General features: G+C 35.1%; 1 protein-coding gene across 1 annotated transcript in view; it reads left to right on the forward strand.

Annotated features, from left to right (window-relative positions):
* Window positions 1–18,887, forward strand: part of LOC114336058 (myrosinase 1) — an 86,622-nt gene that overhangs the window by 17,551 nt on the left and 50,184 nt on the right. The window lies entirely within an intron of this gene.

The raw sequence follows: 18,887 nt of genomic DNA on the forward strand, positions 1-18,887 counted from the left end.
AAAGTCATCACTTTTATAATTTTTAAAACATTTGTCATTAATGTCACTGAATGTATTTTTTCGTAGCAACGAAGGGCATCTGACGTAATATGCTTAACGACGGGAGATTATCAAAAATTATCACCTTATTTTGCATGTCTATAGCTTTGTATTGGTCAGAATCTCCTATGAATGAAATAATCAATCTAATAGCACATAAAACAACACCAAAAAATGTCACTCTGCATCCTACTACATTGAAAACCATGGAAAGCTTCTCTGGTTACATCTCCGAGGCTTCTACAATTTGCAAGCAATAACGGATGCTGAGACTAAAGAAGATGAGGGAATTTTACAATTTATAATTCACGTCCCATCTGCTCAGCGCGGTAAAGTTTCAACGAGAATGGTTCCCTTGTTTTTAAGGGAATAATATGTTTTTCGTTTCGATTTCCACTCCGGGAATATTTCTCAAAAAAAAAGAAAAGAAATTATTCTGAAAAATTTCTTTGTTTTATTACTTATTTTATCACTTGTTTGGATGGGCTGCAGAGGATGTACAACATGCGATATACGTAGTGTGACCAACTCAAATTCAGTCGAATTCGGGACAATGCTGAAAAAAATACCTGAAATCCGGGACTTTTCAATGAAAATCGGGCCATTTTTATGTTGACAATTATATTTTTGATGGGATTAAGCCACAATTACTTGTAATGGTAATTACATTTTTGTTAGTTTTTGACGTCTCCACTTTCAATCCGGAAATCGTTCTCAAACTTTGAGAAAAATTAGAAAATCAACTGATGGACTTTCATGTAAATATACCTTAAGTTAATATAAAAAATTAATTATCATTACAATCAATTGTGGCTTAATGGGTCCCGGTGAATTCGTAACTATTTTAATCCCCCATCCTAATTACAGGCCAATTGGTAACTCTGACCCTCAGATAATTTTTCGTTAACCAATCAACTACCGGTGAATTCCTAACTACATAAAGGTACAATCTTTTAGACTTGAAATAAACATATGGAAAATCCATATTGGAAATATATTTATATTTTGTATTTTAACAACGAAACCCGATTTGGGCTTCGAACGTTAATAAATTCATTTTTTAGTAAAATTGTGGCTTATTTCCCATAAAAAATACGTAATTGATATGTTACGTTTTCTTTGTGCTTATTGTTTTACGGAGCGCAGGTGTGTTGGGATACACGGCATCTCTTAGTAATCTTCTTATTAAAACAAATCCTTTTAATAATTATAAATGTCTTTAGCAAAACAAACTACGTTTGTTTATAGTAAATACGATCGACCTACATTAATTAGCACATATCAGTGTAACAGTTTAGGTTTGACCAAGGTCGGTTTGCAATAACAATAGTATTCATTATTTTTATAACCGAGTCGACTCAGCGCTTTTAACCAAAACAATGTTACTTTCATTATATACCAAAACAATAAACAGGAGAAGACTAATTATTATCTTCTAATTCCATTGCGAAGAGTAAGTCATTAATATTTGAGATCCCAAAGGGAAAACATCACAGCTACTGAGAACTAACGTACCACCAGCTATTTACCGTTAGTACTCTAACTTATAAAATAAATGCATCTACGGTGATACGAGTTATTCCATCAACCCTTATGGTAGGGGGTAACCAACCCTTACTTATCTGAGGTGGCACAGAAGGTAGGAGCCACCATATGGCGATCTAAGACCAGGCGAGAACGTATGGAACTAGCAGTCTAGGACGAGAAATGGGAAAACACGTCAATGTTCTTGCACCTCGACCACCCTAGATAGCAGCGGGGTGGCCACATAAAAAGGATGGAGATATCAGGACCGAGACGGAGATGATTATGGTATGGAAAATGGAATGGTATGGAGATGGAACTTCGTGTGGACAATGGACAATGCTATGGGACGTGCAGCGAGGACTCTTGGTAATACGAACACAAACGTGTAAAAGTGGTAAGTCCATATTAGCTATTCTTATGGTATTTCCACGATATTACTCCTGATTCGTATAACCATATAATAACGTAATATAATCGTAATTTAAGATACATAATCTAAGTTTTACCTATTTTTATCTACCTAGTTTATTTTAATTACCTTATTGGTATTATAAGGAATATTTTTTACAAATATTATGGTTATTTATAGGACGTAATGATACATTTTTATTTGATATTGATTTTTATTTGATTTTTATATATTTACCAACATATATTTTTATCTTTACTGACTTTTTATCCATTTATTACTTTACCTACTGATTTTTATTACATTTTTATTGGTCTACTGATTTTTATGGTGATTTATATTGATTGATATAATGATTTTTTTATGGCAACTTACTATATTTTTACTATTTTTGACATAACATTTTATATACATATATATTTACTATACATCGTAAGACTGTCAAATTTATGCGTTCGTTACGGGTACAGGAATAAGGAAAATGAATATTACAGGAATAAATGAATTATGAATAAATGAGTAGCAACAAAGTTACTTGGGAAGAACAAAGCGACGAAGAAGTAGAAGAGGAAAAAAGTGACGAGGAGATAGAGGAAAAAATTGACGAGGAAATAAAAGAGGGAAAAAGCGACATAAAACAAGAGATAAAAATATTAAACATGGCTCTGACAATCAATGAATTTTTGAATATTGCAAGCAAGGTATTGCCCAGCGAGCTTGATGGAAGCGCAGGGAAACTACAACCATTTTTAGACGCATTAGAGTTACTTGGAAAAATAGCAGAAGGACATGAAGAAACAGCGATAACATTAATAAAAACAAGATTGACTTATAAGGCTAGAAACCTGATAACCACAGAGAATACGATCCCACTTATAGCAGCAGCATTGAAGAAAGAATTAAGAGGCGACAATCCGAAAACGATAATAGACAAGTTAGCAAAGAAAAGGCAAGGAAACAAAGATGCAGCAGTGTACGCATCCGAAGTAGAGGAATTAGCGGAACAGTTGAAGGTAGCATACATATCGGAAGGAATGCCATTGGAGCTAGCGAAAAAATAAACAACGGAAACAGTCGTAGCAACAATGAAACGAAATGTTAATACGGATAGAGCTAAGTTAATACTGGAGGCAGGTAGTTTTACAACACCGCAGGAAGTAGTATCTAAATTTTTATCGATTGATAAGACAGAGGAGAACACACAGGGAAGAATGTTCAATTATAGGACGAATTATGAAAATAGGAGAGGGCAACAGCAATACCGAAGAGGATACCATAACAGATATGATAGAGGAAGAAGAAATAACTTCGGACAACGGAACGAAGGAGAAGCAACAGAAAACCAACGGAATTATCCGAACAGAGGATATAGACAATTTAACAACCAAACATACAGAGGGAACCAGAGATTAGGACGTAACAGAAACGTAAGGCTACTTGAGTTATAAGACAGCCAAGAGGAACCAGAAAACCAGCAGTTGGGGTTTTGAATGAACGAAACAAGGAAAGTACACAGTCAGAAGTGGAATATAATATTTACAACTTCGATTTAAACCTAACGAATTTTGTACGAATGAAAAGAGGAATCTTAGAAAACACAAATACCTTTATCATAGACACAGGAGCTGATATTTCAATACTGAAATGTTCACAAGATTTTATGAAGGAACATGTGAAACCAAACACAAAAGCGAAAATAAAAGGAGTAACTAAAGGAGAATTACAAACAATGGGAGAAGTTGAAACAACGCTAGAAGTAAAAGGATCTCGATTTGAGCATATCTTTCAATTAGTGGAACCTAGCTTTCCTATTCCAACCGACGGAATCATTGGGAGAGACTTTATTTCAAACTTTCAATGCATACTAGACTACGCTAACCTTAAAATGCACAATAAAGAGGACAACGATTGTTACATTAGTACAAACATTTTGGATAATATAGATAATGACACGATAATAATACCGCCTAGATGCGAATTTTACAGAGTCGTAAAAATTTTTCAAACGCTGAAGAATGACAGGATAGTGGAACAACAGGAAATACAACCAGGAATATTCATAGCGAGAGCAATTATTTCAAGTAATAATCCATACATCAAAATTTTGAACACAACCTACGAAACAGTAAAAGTAGAGACAAACGCAATCAAAACATTATACATTAAATTATTCAACATATATAGACTGATCAACGACAGCAAGGATAGGAAAAAGGAATTACGGGAATCATTGAAGTTAGACATTCCAGAATACATACGCGATAAGTTAGTATCTTTATGTGAAGATTATTCAGATATATTCGCCCTAAGGCATGACATGCTAACATGTAACAACTTCTACGAGCAGAAACTGAGAGTTAAAGACCAAACTCCAGTATATATTAAAAACTATAGGACACTTCATGCACAAACAGAGGAATTAAACCGACAAGTACAAAAACTGAGAGACCAAGGAATAATAGAACCGTCTACATCAGAATACAACAGCCCAGTAGTACTGGTACCGAAAAAGGCGATAGAAGGAAATAAAGCATGGAGATTATGCATAGATTTTAGACAACTCAACAAGAACATAGTCACAAACAAATTTCCTTTACCAAGGATAGACTCGATACTAGATCAACTAGGAAGAGCAAAATGGTTTTCAGTTATAGACTTAATGTCAGGTTTTCATCAGATACCATTAGAAAAATCATCGAGAAAATACACATCGTTTAGCACAGAAAATGGAGCATTTCAATTTACCAGATTACCTTTTGGATTAAATGTAAGCCCAAATATCTTTTCAAGGATGATGTCAATAGCATTTTCGGGATTGACACCGGACAAAGCATTTCTTTACATGGACGATAGAGTAGTAATAGGAACATCCGAAAAACATCACCTAGACAACCTGAAAAAGACATTCGAGACATGTCGAAAATTCAATTTAAAACTTAACCCAGGAAAATGTCAATTTTTTAGAAGAGAAGTAAGATATTTAGGACATGATCTTTGTCAGGAAGGAGTATCACCAGACAAACCGAAATATGCAACGATTGAACAATACCCGACACCTAAGACAGCGGAAGAAACAAAAAGATTCGTAGCATTTTGTAACTATTATAGACGTTTTATTCAAAATTTTGCTGAAATATGCAGACCACTCAACAGATTATCAAGAAAAGGAGTAGAATTTTTTTGGTCAGAAGAATGTGAAAAAGCATTCAATAAGCTTAAATCATCTCTGATGAAGCCACCGATCTTAAAATATCCGGATTTCAATAAACAATTCATCCTAACAACAGACGCATCCAACTAAATTTGTTTAGCAATTTTAAGTCAGGATTATAACGGAATAGACCTACCAATAGCATACGCATCAAGAAGTTTCAATAAAGGAGAATGTAATAAACCTATAATCGTTAAGGAATTACTAGCGATTCATTGGGAATTAATCATTTCAAATGTTATTTATATGGAGCACCAACATTTTTAGCAAAAACGGATCATAAACCACTAACACATTTATTTGCAATGACAGAACCAACTTCGAAACTTACAAGAATCAGATTAGATTTAGAGGAATACGATTTCGAAATAGAGTATATAACAGGGAAAAATAACTATGCAGATATTCTTTCAAGAATAACATTACATCAACTAAAGAACCTATACATAGACAATACCCATATATTAGCTGTAACACGAGCTCAAGCAAGAGAAAAGAAGAAGGAAGCAAGGCAAACGAAGGCAGAAAGTGAACTCGCACTACAGCCAGAAGCCCACAAACAAACAGTAAGAAAGGTACTAAATAATTTAGAGGCGCATAGACTACCAATTTTGTCTTTTGGAGCAGAACTAATCTCACCAAGACTGAGCATTAGGGTCAAAAACAAAATAAAGTGCAGCAAGAGCATAGCCACAGGATTCAATCATTTTGATTTAAACCAAATGTTGGCACAGCTTGATAAGCTGGCGGTAGAGAATGCAGTACGTAAAGTAAAAATATACGTAAACGATATTATTTTTAAAGTGTGCACAATTGAGGAATTTATTAAACAAAGAAACGAAATATTGAAGAATGTAGAAATATACATATGTGAAGTACCAGAAACAATAGAAGATGACAAAGAAAAACACAGGTTAATAGAAGAATATCATAATCATCCGATGTTTGGAGGAAACGTAGGAAATAACAGACTCATAAAGAAGCTAAAAGCAAGCATAAATGTCAAATTAACAAACCGAAAAGAACACATGTCGAAGAATTCGTGATATCGGACACTTCTTCCAAACCATGGGACATAGTATACATAGATACGATAGGTCCATTCACTAAAAGTAACGAAGGTAATAGATACTGTATAACAATGTTATGTGAGCTTACGAAATACGCGGTTAGTATACCCGTGTGCAATAAAGAAGCAGAGACAATAGCCCGAGGAATTTTTGATCATTTCATACCAACATACGGACTCATGAAGCAAATAAGAACAGACCAAGGCACAGAATATAAAAATGAAGTAATGCAGGAACTAACAAAGCTACTAAAAATAGAGCACAACTTCTCAACGGCATACCATCCACAGTCCATTGGAAGTTGCGAAAAACTGCACAGAACATTAAACGAGTACGTAAGGGCATTCATAGACGAAGACAGAGAAAATTGAGATGTGTGTTGCAGGATGTTCACATACTGCTACAATACAACCCCTAACGCGTATCATGGTTACACACCGTTTGAACTGTTATATGGCAGGAAGGTTAACCAACCAGAAGACCTTAAACAAGAGATTCAACCATGTTACAATATAGATGCTTACTACAATGAGTTACGCTACAAACTACAAAGCGCACACGAGAGAGCTAGAACCTTCTTACTAAAGCACAAAAAAGAGCGACAAGAAAAGAATAAGCTCAAAGCAACACCACAACACTTTAAAATAGGAGACCTAGTCCTGGTAAAAAGGGAAGAGGATGGTAAGTTTGATAGTCTTTATGTAGGCCCCTTCACAATAACATAGGTAAATAATGTTCATTGCAAGATCAGATTGGAAAACAATAAAATCAGGGAAATACATAAGAATAGATTATATGCTTACAATCCGAGAACACAGTGAGTGACAAGTGAAACGGGAACAATGTCAATAACGAACATTTTTATTTTTTTTGTATTTAATTATTATTTATAGGAAATAAAAAATGTATATATTGTATTTATTAAAACGCAGTAAGCAGGTGGTGGTACTAATAAAAGAAAAATTTTCTTCCTTTTCCGTAGTCAGAAAATTTTCGGAAGGAAAGGAAGATGTGTTGGGATACACGGCATCTCTTAGTAATCTTCTTATTAAAACAAATCCTTTTAATAATTATAAATGTCTTTAGCAAAACAAACTACGTTTGTTTATAGTAAATACGATCGACCTACATTAATTAGCACATATCAGTGTAACAGTTTAGGTTTGACCAAGGTCGGTTTGCAATAGCAATAGTATTCATTATTTTTATAACCGAGTCGACTCAGCGCTTTTAACCAAAACAATGTTACTTTCATTATATACCAAAACAATAAACAGGAGAAGACTAATTATTATCTTCTAATTCCATTGCGAAGAGTAAGTCATTAATATTTGAGATCCCAAAGGGAAAACATCACAGCTACTGAGAACTAACGTACCACCAGCTATTTACCGTTAGTACTCTAACTTATAAAATAAATGCATCTACGGTGATACGAGTTATTTCATCAACCCTTATGGTAGGGGGTAACCAACCCTTACTTATCTGAGGTGGCACAGAAGGTAGGAGCCACCATACAGGCATGGACGCTTACAGACACCGCTATTAAAAAACTTAAAGCATTTGAGGTGTGGCTTTATAGAAGGGTCCTGAGAGTATCATGGACAGCAAGGATCACTAACAAAGAAGTCCTAAGAAGAATGAAGAAGAAACCGGAAAATATGTTTACCATCAAACGCATAAAATTCCAGTATCTGGGACAGGTTATGAGAAATCATCACAGTTACACCCTGCTGTAGTCCATATTGCAAGGTAAAGTCAAAGGTAAGCGAGGACCCGGTAGAAAGAGAATATTGTTACAAAATTGACTTTTCTATTATCTTTTAGGCACTAATGTTTAATTTTAGTTGACTTTATTTATCTTTAATCACTTACACGACCTAAACAAATGAAAAACATTGAATTTATATCCTTTATTTTACAAATTACGATATCTAATTTATTTATTACACTACTTTTAATAATTTATCTAATTACAATATACTGCGCCCGCTACATATCAAAGTACACCGACGTTTTTAAATTCAAAACTGCCCTGCTAATTACAGAAATCTACTATTTATACAACATTCAATGTTCTAGAAATAAATAACATCTCGCATAGTATTTACAATAAACAAGAAAAAATGTCCTCCAAAAGTCGAACTCGTGTATATCGTCCATTCTTCTTCGCAATTCATTCACATAATCCTCACCAGCCACATCTTCTCCAGGTCGACATCCAAACTCTAAATCACAGGGTAGACGCATCTCCCGTTCAAATAGGACTTTTGCTGGTGTTTGGCCCGTTGATTCATTAACAGCAGATCTATAGGCCATTGCGAAGAACGTAAGGTACCGGTCCCAGTCTCGCTGATAATTGGACACCATCTTTGTCAAATACTTGCCGAGTGTCTTATTCATACGCTCCACCATTCCATCAGATTGCGGGTCATAGGCCGTGGTTCTTGTCTTCTTTATGCCTAGTCTATCACAGATTCCCTGAAATAGATCGCTCTCAAAATTCCTCTCGTGATCACTATGGATCTCCAGAGGCACTCCAAATCGGCTGATATAGTCTTTGATTAACACACCTGCAATAGTGGCGGCCTTCTGGTCTGGAATTGCGTAGATCTCAACCCATTTCGTGAAGTAATCCATTACGACCAACTTGTATTTGCATCCATTTTCACTTTCTGGAAATAGCCCCGTAATATCCAAAGCTATTCTTTCAAACGGACTTCCAACATTATACTGTCTCATAGGAGCCTTTCTTTTCCGGTAATTTCCGTTACTCGTAGCACAGGTAGTACATTTCTTACACCAGTCCTTTACATTGTCGGAACTATTCATCCAATAAAACCGTTCCCGAATTCTCTGAAGGGATTTATTTACACCAAAATGCCCCTCTGATGGACTGTCGTGTAACTAACGAAGTACTTCGGCTATTCTGCTCTTTGGAATCACCAACTGTGTTTTCCTTGCTGAACCATCGTCATTGTCCAGTACTCGTTTAAGCAAGCTGTCTTCCATGATAAAGGAGTCCCACTGGGCGCAATACGTCTTAACTACTGATCCTAGATTTGATATTTCTTGCCAAGAATGTCGACGAATTTCTTCTTTCCATTTCCGAATCTTCTGTAAAATTGGATCTTTCCCTTTTTGTTTCTGAATCTTAGTAGGCGTCCACTCGTCGTTGACAACTGTAGTTATTAGTACTTCTGCTTCCTTTGACTCTGTTTTGTTGCAATGGGCACACTCTGCTGGGCACGGCCTTCTAGATAATCAGCGTTCCTGTGGCTAACTCCGGCCCGATGCTCGATCTTGAAATCGTATCCTTGAAGTGTTCTATCCATCTGGCTATCTGACCCTCTGAATTCTTAAACTGCATTAACATTTAAGGGTGGTATGATCGGTTCGGACTATAAACTTCCTTTCATAGAGGTATTGATAGAAGTGTTCTACTGATTTCACTACTGCTGGAAGTTCTCTTTTCGTAACGCAATAATTCCGTTTAGGTTTTGAAAGCACTTTACTAAAAAAATCCAAGGACTCGTTCCTGTCCTCCTTAAACCTGAGACAGCACTTCTCCAATTCCCACATTACTTGCATCCGTAGCTAAGATGAACTCTCCTTCTGGCAGTGGATACCCTAGTATTGGCGCTGTGATTAAATACCTCTTCATTATTTCAAAAGCCATTTGACAGTCTCCATCCCAGCAGTAATCGCTTGTTTCTTCTGTAAGTCGCGTTAATGACTTAGCGATATCTGCAAACTTCTTAATGAACCTCCGATAGTAAGTACATAATCCCAGAAAACTTCTCACTTGATGTTTGTCAGTTGGTTCAGGTCATTCCATAATGGAATAAATTTTTCCTTCATCCACGGCCACTCCTTCTTTGCTGACTATATGACCTAAATCATTGACTTTACTTTGAAATAGCTGGCACTTATTGGGGTTTAATATTAATTAGGTAGCTCTATGTCGATTAAAAACGTCTTCTACATTCTTCAGAGGGTTTTCAAACGTCTCCCCCAAAACGATTATGTCGTCTAAATACACCAGGCACGTTTTCCAAGATAACCCTCTCAACACATTTTCTATAAGCCTCTCAAATGCCGCAGGAGCATTACAGAGTCCAAACGGCACAACGTTGAATTCCCATAATCCAGATCCTGTACTGAAGGCTGTCTTCTCCTTATCCACTGGATCCATTTCTACCTGCCAATATCCCGACTTCAAGTCCAACGTAGAAAACAATTTACTTCCGGCCAATGTGTCCAACGTGTCGTCGATCCGAGGCATAGTATAACTATTTTTCTTGGTAACATTATTCAACAAACGGTAGTCCACAGAGAACCTCGTAGTTCCGTCTTTCTTTTTGACCAGGGCCACCGGAGAAACCCATGGGCTCGTAGAAGGTTCTATCACCCCGTCTTGCTTCATTTCATAAACAATCCTTTCAGCTTCCTCTCTCTTCGCCTGTGGTAGTCGTCGAGCTGTTTGACGAATTGGCCTAGCGTTACCAGTGTCAATTGTATTTTTGACAACGGTAGTTCTTCCTGTCTTTCCTCCTTGGGGTACAAATATGTCACGATACTGCCGAAGTAATTCCCTTAATTTCCTTTTCTCCACTTAATTTAGAGACTGGCATGCAACTGCCACCATTTGGTCAAACTTGTCGTTGGAATTATGTGATGTTGGCGTCTGACGGATTATGGATGTCACAGGTACACAATTTCCTACTTTTGTCTCCTTGATGGAGAAAATTCTCTGTAAGTGCGCTACGATGATCGTTTCACTCCTCGCAGGGACAATTGTAGCTTCTTTAATGGCTGCTAGCACAGTGCTGTCATAATTTGGGTGAAGAAATACCTCCTCGTTGCCAACTTTGATTACTCTATTCTTAAAATCCAATTGAAATCCATGCAAATTCATTACGTCCATTCCTAATATAACAACTTCTTCGATGTCAGCAACTATGACAGTATTGACGAATTTTTCTGCTCCAATTCCTAACTGAATCTGGATTTTTCCGTGGGTGTTGGCATTTTCACCTGTGGCAGTCCGCAGTCGGGTCGCTCCGGTGTCCACCAACAATGTATACTTTCTATCATTTATTTCTTCATCTACATATATACTATTTTCACGATATTTCAAAAACGCTATTAGTATGAGAGGGTCTTTGGAAAAGTTGCGGGTCGAAGCTGCCCCCCTAATTCCGACGCATTCTAGTTTTCCTGCTGGTCGTGATCACGTTTGAACAGCCAACTTTTACATCACGTCTTCAGGAGCTGTTGGATATGCATATCGTACTAACCTATCAATATCTACCTCGTATTCTTGAAGAGCTTCATCTTTATTTTGTCTTCGATTTTTAAATTGCGACTGATAGACATGCTCTTAATGTTCGTGACCATATCGCATATTCAATGTCTTTTTGAGCTGTTCGAAGTCATCTGTCTCCTCTACGGCTATGGTCTGCAGAACATCCAAAGCGTCGCCTCGAAGAGCAATAGTGAGGTTTGCAGCCTTTTCTTTTTCGGACCATCCGTTCTCTCTGGCCGCCAATTCGAGCTGTTTCATATAATTGTTCCATTACGACTTTCCCTCGAAATTTGGCACCTTAACACGAGCAAGACTAACACTCCCTTCAACTATCGGCCGTGGCTCCAATTTGTATTTGGTTTCATCATCTTTAATGTCTATTAAGATGGGTTCCATCCTGTGTCTACTTTTTCCTTTTCCTCCATTTTCTTTGATCTCTTCTTTAAAAATAGATTTTAGGAACGATATCTTTAGGAACGTCGTCAAAATCAGAAGTGACTTTAGAGATGCTAGCAGAGATCTCATTAGTCATCTTGCTTTCAAGGGATGAAATATCACCCGAAACTTTCGAAAGTTTTTTCTCTAATGATGTAATGTCTGTCGAAACTTTCGAAACGTCATCGGAGAAAACTTTCGAAATCTCGCCAGAAACTTGTGAGATTTCACTAGAAACTTTATTCTCTAAAGCAAGCCGCACACCAAAGAAACATGAAACGAAAAACATGAAACATGAAACGTGAAACATGTTTCATGAAAATAAAGCACTGCTAAACAAATCTCAAAGTCCGCCTACCAATGAAACGAGTGTGATTCATGCTCATGACACATTTTTATTTTCGGAGAGTTTCATAAATGGCCGGACGTATATTTGTTTAGCAGTTTTTTATTTCCATGAAACGTAATTTACGTTTCATGTCTCTTTGATGTTTCATTTCCTAACGATGTAATTAATGTCCGTCGAAACTTTGTTTTCTAGTTTCGAAATTGACGAAATCACAGCAGCATGCTTGTTCTTAAACAAATAAGTTTCTGGATCATGACCCTCTTTCTTTAGGGCGTCCTTCAGAGGTTCGACTAAATCAGCCTTTTTCCAGTACTGTCCTTGTCACTTTCTCCAAACTCAAATCTTAGCTCTGTAACGCGCAGGTCACTAATTTTCGGCTTATACTGTGAAGACATGGTCACACACTTTATTTATTACGATCTATATATTTTTATTTTTAAAGATTCCACACTGTATTTAATGCGAATTTATGTTAATTTTATTATCCACTTCTGCACCAATGTTACAAAATTGACTTTTCTATGATATTTTAGGCACTAATGTTTAATTTTAATTGACTTTATTTATTTTTAATAACTTACTTTAAACAAATGAAAAATACTGAATTTTTATCCTTTATTTTACAAACATATCTAATTTCTTTATTACACTAAATCTAATAATTTATCTAATTACAACATACCGCGCCCGTTACATGTCAAATTACACCGACGTTTTCAATTTCACAACTGCCCTACTAATTACAAAAACCTACTATTTATACAACATTCAATGTTCTACAAATAAATAATATCTCGAATAGTATTTACAAGAGAGAAGAAACAATTTAGTCCAAAAGTCGAGAAGAAATAAAGCATCATAAATCATAAAAAGGTTACTTGGTAAACAACTCGGGTCTGTTAGGCCGGAAGCTGAAAACAGCCATGACAGTCAACAAATCATGACTGCGGAATTTGAGGACATGGTTAAAGAAAACCTCAATGAAACTGTTTCGAGCCGCAGCGAGCAAGGTTATGATTGCCAATATGATTTCTTTCATCCGAAACGAAATATGAATCTCTTGCTGTCAAAGAGAAGAAGGATATGAATCTCTTGTTGTCAAAAATCTTAATGTTAGTGCCAGTCTATCTTGCGGTGAAATCGCAGATTTCATGACAGTATCTTCTCTTAATATTTTAGATGCAATCTATGTTAATAAATATTCAAAATCAGTAGGCGACCTCCGGCTAAAGTTTTTATATTGGCCACTCATTTGCTAAGATTTTAGTTCCACAAGTAAACTAGATATTTTCTGATACAAATCAGTTTTCCACCATCGAAGCACCGAATCTTATTATTTCCGGTCTTCAGTTAGTAAATACCACAGTATACAGAGGGATATACTCCCTCTGTATACTGTGGTAAATACATACAAATAAAATATTTGAGTGGCCTCATATCAAAGGCGGGCATGTGTCATTCGAGAAAAATTGAGATAAATGGGTTTTTTGTAGAATGTAAATCTCACTTCCTATAGTTTTAGTTGATTTGTTGATTTCGCTGTCATGTGATCACAATACAGCATTATCATTGGGCTGTTGGAGAGATGTTCTTTTTTGGAATAAACCTTCATAACTGGAGTCCGTTTTTGAAACAAACATTCAACTGTGAAGCTAAAAATAACGTATTTGCGTCCGTATTTGAAGGAAACTATTATCACCTTTGAAAAGAACAGGAAAAATTCTATAAGACACCACTACTAACTATTTAAATTTTTATTGTTTTTTTACACATGTCCGTCTTTGATATGAGGCCACTCATTTATTTGTATATTAACAATACTAATAATATTAACAATAAAAGATTTATTGTATATACACAAATTAGATGTTTGTTTTATAATTTCCACTCTATTCAAAAACCTGTAGTAATCTAGTTACGTAGATTTGTAGTTATAAGAATAAACAATAGACCTGACAGGAAACGTTCTTGAGTTGTAGAAGACTTTAGTACAGTTTTTCATAAGAGTTTGGATCTTTGAATTTCGCCCAGTTGCTCTGATTGTTAGCAAAATTAGAACCTAACGATCTTAACTAAGAAAGAGACATTACGGAAGGGATAAAAGAAGAATTAAAGTATAAACTATAAATTATAAAAATTCAAATGTATGTATAGCCTCCACAACACTATTAAATCTGAGACACAAATATCAAAAAACAGAATAGGTATACAGGCTGTTGTAGTATAAAAGAGTATAAAAAAGTATGCTCAATGGTTCTCTTTAATTTTTCGGCCAGACAATTTTATGACTTATCAGAAGTTATCAGAAGTTATTCTGACCTTAAAACAACACCCTGTATATTCAAATTTTGTAAATATGTTTGCATATTTTAAAAGAGTATAAAAAAGTATGCTCAATGGTTCTCTTTAATTTTTCGGCCAGACAATTTTATGACTTTAATTTTGAAATTATATTGAATTTTTTAAGAACTCTGACATTAAAAAGAAGATATTATTAACTTTAAGTTATAAATTATTAAAGTTAATGAATAAATACTCGTTTTAAAAATAATCAGTACTTACTTACCACATTGTAACGACCCAATTACTAATGACAAGAAAAATCTAGGTCCGGATTAACAAAAAAATATAAAGTAATTGTGACCTTGAAACAACACCCTGTATAATATTGAAATTTTGAAAATTTGTTTGAAAAACTGCGTTAAAAGGTGCATGTCAAATTTTTGCGCAGATAATTTAATAACGGCAATTTTGAAATCATATTGATTAATACTGTCAAGTTTGCAAGAAGCTGCCAAAAAAATGAAGAACAATCCCAATGTAATTAGAAAATCGATTCGAAATCTTTTAAAGCGAGCAAGGAAATGCATCGAAAAAATGGCGGACATTTTGAGCAACTGTTATAGTTCAAATATTTTTAATTTATGTTAAATTGTTGAATTGTTTTAACGAATTTTTTTTATTAGATATAGCTGTTTTTTTAATTCTTTACTAAATCATTAAAATATCCCAATTCTCGCAATTCTAATTTTTAATGATGTGCATACAGCTACAAATCCAGAGAATTCAAAAAGCCAGCGTAGTAAATAAGTATTAAGTATTTTTAAAATAAGTATTGATTCATTAACATTAAATTATTAAAAGTTAATAATAGATACCTAGTTTTTAATCTCAGAGTTCTTTAAAATTTCAATATAATTTCAAAATTGATGTAATTAAATCAACGGCGAAAAAATTAAAATGAACCTTTAACCACAGTTTTTTTTTCCGCTCTTTTAAAATGCGCAGACAAATTTTAAAAATTTTAATATACAGGGTATTGGTTCAAGGTCACACTTACTTTATATTTTTTTGTTAATCCGGACCTGAATTTTTCTTATGATTAGTAATTGGGTCGTTTCAATGTGGTAAATAAGTATTGAGTATTTTTCAAATGAGTATTTATTCATTAACTTTAATAATTTATCAATAAAAGTTATTAACACCTGCTTTTAATGTCAGAGATCTTAAAAAATTCAATATAATTTCAAAATTAAAGTCATAAAATTATCTGACCGAAAAATTGAAGCGAACCATTAAACTTACTTTTTTGTGTTCATTTCAAATATGCAAAGAGATTTTCAAAATTTGTATATACAGGGTATTGTTTTAAGGTCACAATTACTTTATAATTTTTTGTTAATCCAGACTTGGATTCTTCTTATGGTTAGTATGTCGGTCGTTTGGGTTTTGAATGAAACATATGTGTACCAAATATTAAAAAAATATACAAGGTGGTTCTAAAGTTATGGTTTAGGAAAGAAATGGGCAAAATCGATAAACACCCTGTAACTCGGTTATAAAAGTCAGCAGGGCAAAAAATGTTGTATATCTAGAACCAGCTTGGTGACCTCTATTCACAGTTAAAGTATTTCCGTTTCCCAATGAAACACCCTGTATAAAATAGTGTTTAGACCGATGCTGATGTATGTGGTGTGAGACTTGGACGCTGACAAAAGCAATGGAAAAAAAACTGGAGAATAAATGTCGAGATCAAGCAGATCTGTAGGGCTAGCGACGCTGGCTAGCCCTTTCCTCTTCCATTTTAGACGTTGGAATTTAATTTTTTGAACTATTTCGCTACGTACATTTGTTTGACCTCGGAATTTGCTCTCAAGTTTTCTTTCCATTGCTTTTTTCATCGTTTACGTCTTACAACCATACGTGATCATCGGTCTAATCACTGTTTTATATACATTCTGTTTTTTTATGTTCGTGTCTTTATGTTATAGCAGGGGTGATTGTCGCTCCAAAATATTTCAAACTCTGCACTCTTTCAAAGTTATATGGGTCTATAATAATTGTTACTAGTGATTGCAATCCAGCAGCAATCCTCAATTCAGCTAGGGTTTTGCAAGATTGGCCTGAATCCAACTGGATCCAGCGAGGATCCAGCAAAATGTGGAATCACAATAAAAACACGACTTTAATGATTTTTGTCTGTATTCTAAATTTTTAAATTTCTAAATTTTTAAACATAAATTATTAAGTTTCTTGGAAGTGAAACCTTAAAAAACATGGGTCTAACCTTCTTCGCACAGAACTGCACATATAGCCGGTTGCGGAGAAAGCCCTTCCGGCCTCTGTGCTGGTCGGTTTTAAGGTCATCAAATAGTCATAAACCATTGACAAATGATCGGCTTCCACTCCTTTGGTCTCATATTTTTTTTTTGGTTATAAAAGTTTTTTTTCTTGTTTCAATTCAATCTCAAATTCTTGTTCCAAAGTAAAATTCACGGACTCCGAATTAGTTGGACCATCTTCTTTCATTATGTCCTCGTACACTAATTCCACAGTTACTTGTTTACTTATACGAATCAACAAATTTTTCATCCCTTGTCGCATTGCATTATTTTTCGGCATGGGGAAATAACCACGATTGTTTAGTCTTTCTTCATACTTTTTTGATTTTGTAAGTACACTAATGTACCTGTAATTTCAGAGAAATACTCTTCCGCGATTATGTTGCTTAGTGCTTTCAATAGATTGGCAATAAGGCTAGAATCCTGTCTATTTAATTTGTCTAAGGCCAATGTCATGGTTGTGTCGGCTGTTATCAACGTGGACTCTCTTCTGCAAAGAGCTTCTACAGCCAGTTTTACCAATTAGATAGTGGCCATTGATTATTGACCACTCGCCAGCAGAGAATTTTATCGCAGAATCAATGTCTATCAACATTTTATCGATGCAAATTTTTAGGTTGTAGAAACTTTCCAGCATAGGTACTGAGCTACTCTTAGCGAGATAGAATGGCAAGTTGCCGACTCACGGCTTTGAATAAAGAGGCTAATGAAGACATTCACTAACTTATTTCGAATTTGACACGTTTGCGGATCCGCGCTGCTGGATCCAGCCCGGTTTGCTGGATCCAGCATGTAAAAAAAAAGCGCTGGATATAGCCGGATTGCTATATGCTGGATCCAGCAATTGCAATTTCTAATTGTTACATTTTGCCCTATTTTATCTCGTCCCTTTTGTCTGTTAATGCACATATATTTGGTTTTCTTCTCATTGACACTTAGACCAGTTTTTTGCCTTTACCTCTAATTTATTGAAAGTTTACTTCACATTGGTGACTGTGTGATTGATGTCAATGCTGCCGTCCTTAGGAAAAACGCCGTATTTGCAGAGAGATCGCATTTGAGTAAAATCGGTTTTTGTTTAAATGTCTAGCCGTTGAAAACTATTTAGAATTGTTTTTGTTTTCTACTTTATATACATAATTAATATCATAGAATTCATATTTATACATAAGATTGGCAAAATATATTTTATTTACTCTAAAAACTCATGTTACTGCGTTCTTTCGAAGTATACTACATAAAAATTAACTTCTTCCTCCTTAGGAAGAATGCAGTACTGCGTTTGCGCTAAGCATTTTCTTATTTTATAATACAGTAGGCTCTCTCTATAACGAACACGGTTATTACGAGGTTTCGCTTATAACGAGGTACACTAGATGTCCCATAAAATTCCTATTGAACTGAACATTTCTATAACGAGGAAAAATGAAATCGTAAAATATGTATCTTTATTATTCTTTATCTATTTTTAGCGCTGTAATGGCTATAAGTAAATAGCCCAACTACCTACCTGTATACATAAATTACCAACATCTGTGCGGTTCTCCAGGGTAATACTTAATTAATACTCCGTGGCGTTACAACCCTTCCTGGGTTTTAACCGACTCGACAACATGCCTCCACTGTTTTCTGTTGAGGCCGACTCCACTGAAGATATCGAGGGTAGTGCTTTAATAAAAATCCACGCCTACCTATAATAAAGTTCTTCCTGTTCTGTTTATTTATTGGCCGATACTGAATATTGTAAAAAAATTTATAATTTATGATGGCGAAGCCTTATTGTCGAAGAAACAATATTTAGCAACTTATATTGCTCCGAATGGCATCACTATATAAGGGACCGTTCCAGTATTACGTAACGCAGGTTGGGGGGGGTCAAAAACCTTCAAAAATTGCGTTACGCAATAGTTTAACTCC

Source organism: Diabrotica virgifera, chromosome 1 (assembly GCF_917563875.1).
Source record: "Diabrotica virgifera virgifera chromosome 1, PGI_DIABVI_V3a".
Lineage (NCBI taxonomy): Eukaryota > Metazoa > Arthropoda > Insecta > Coleoptera > Chrysomelidae > Diabrotica > Diabrotica virgifera.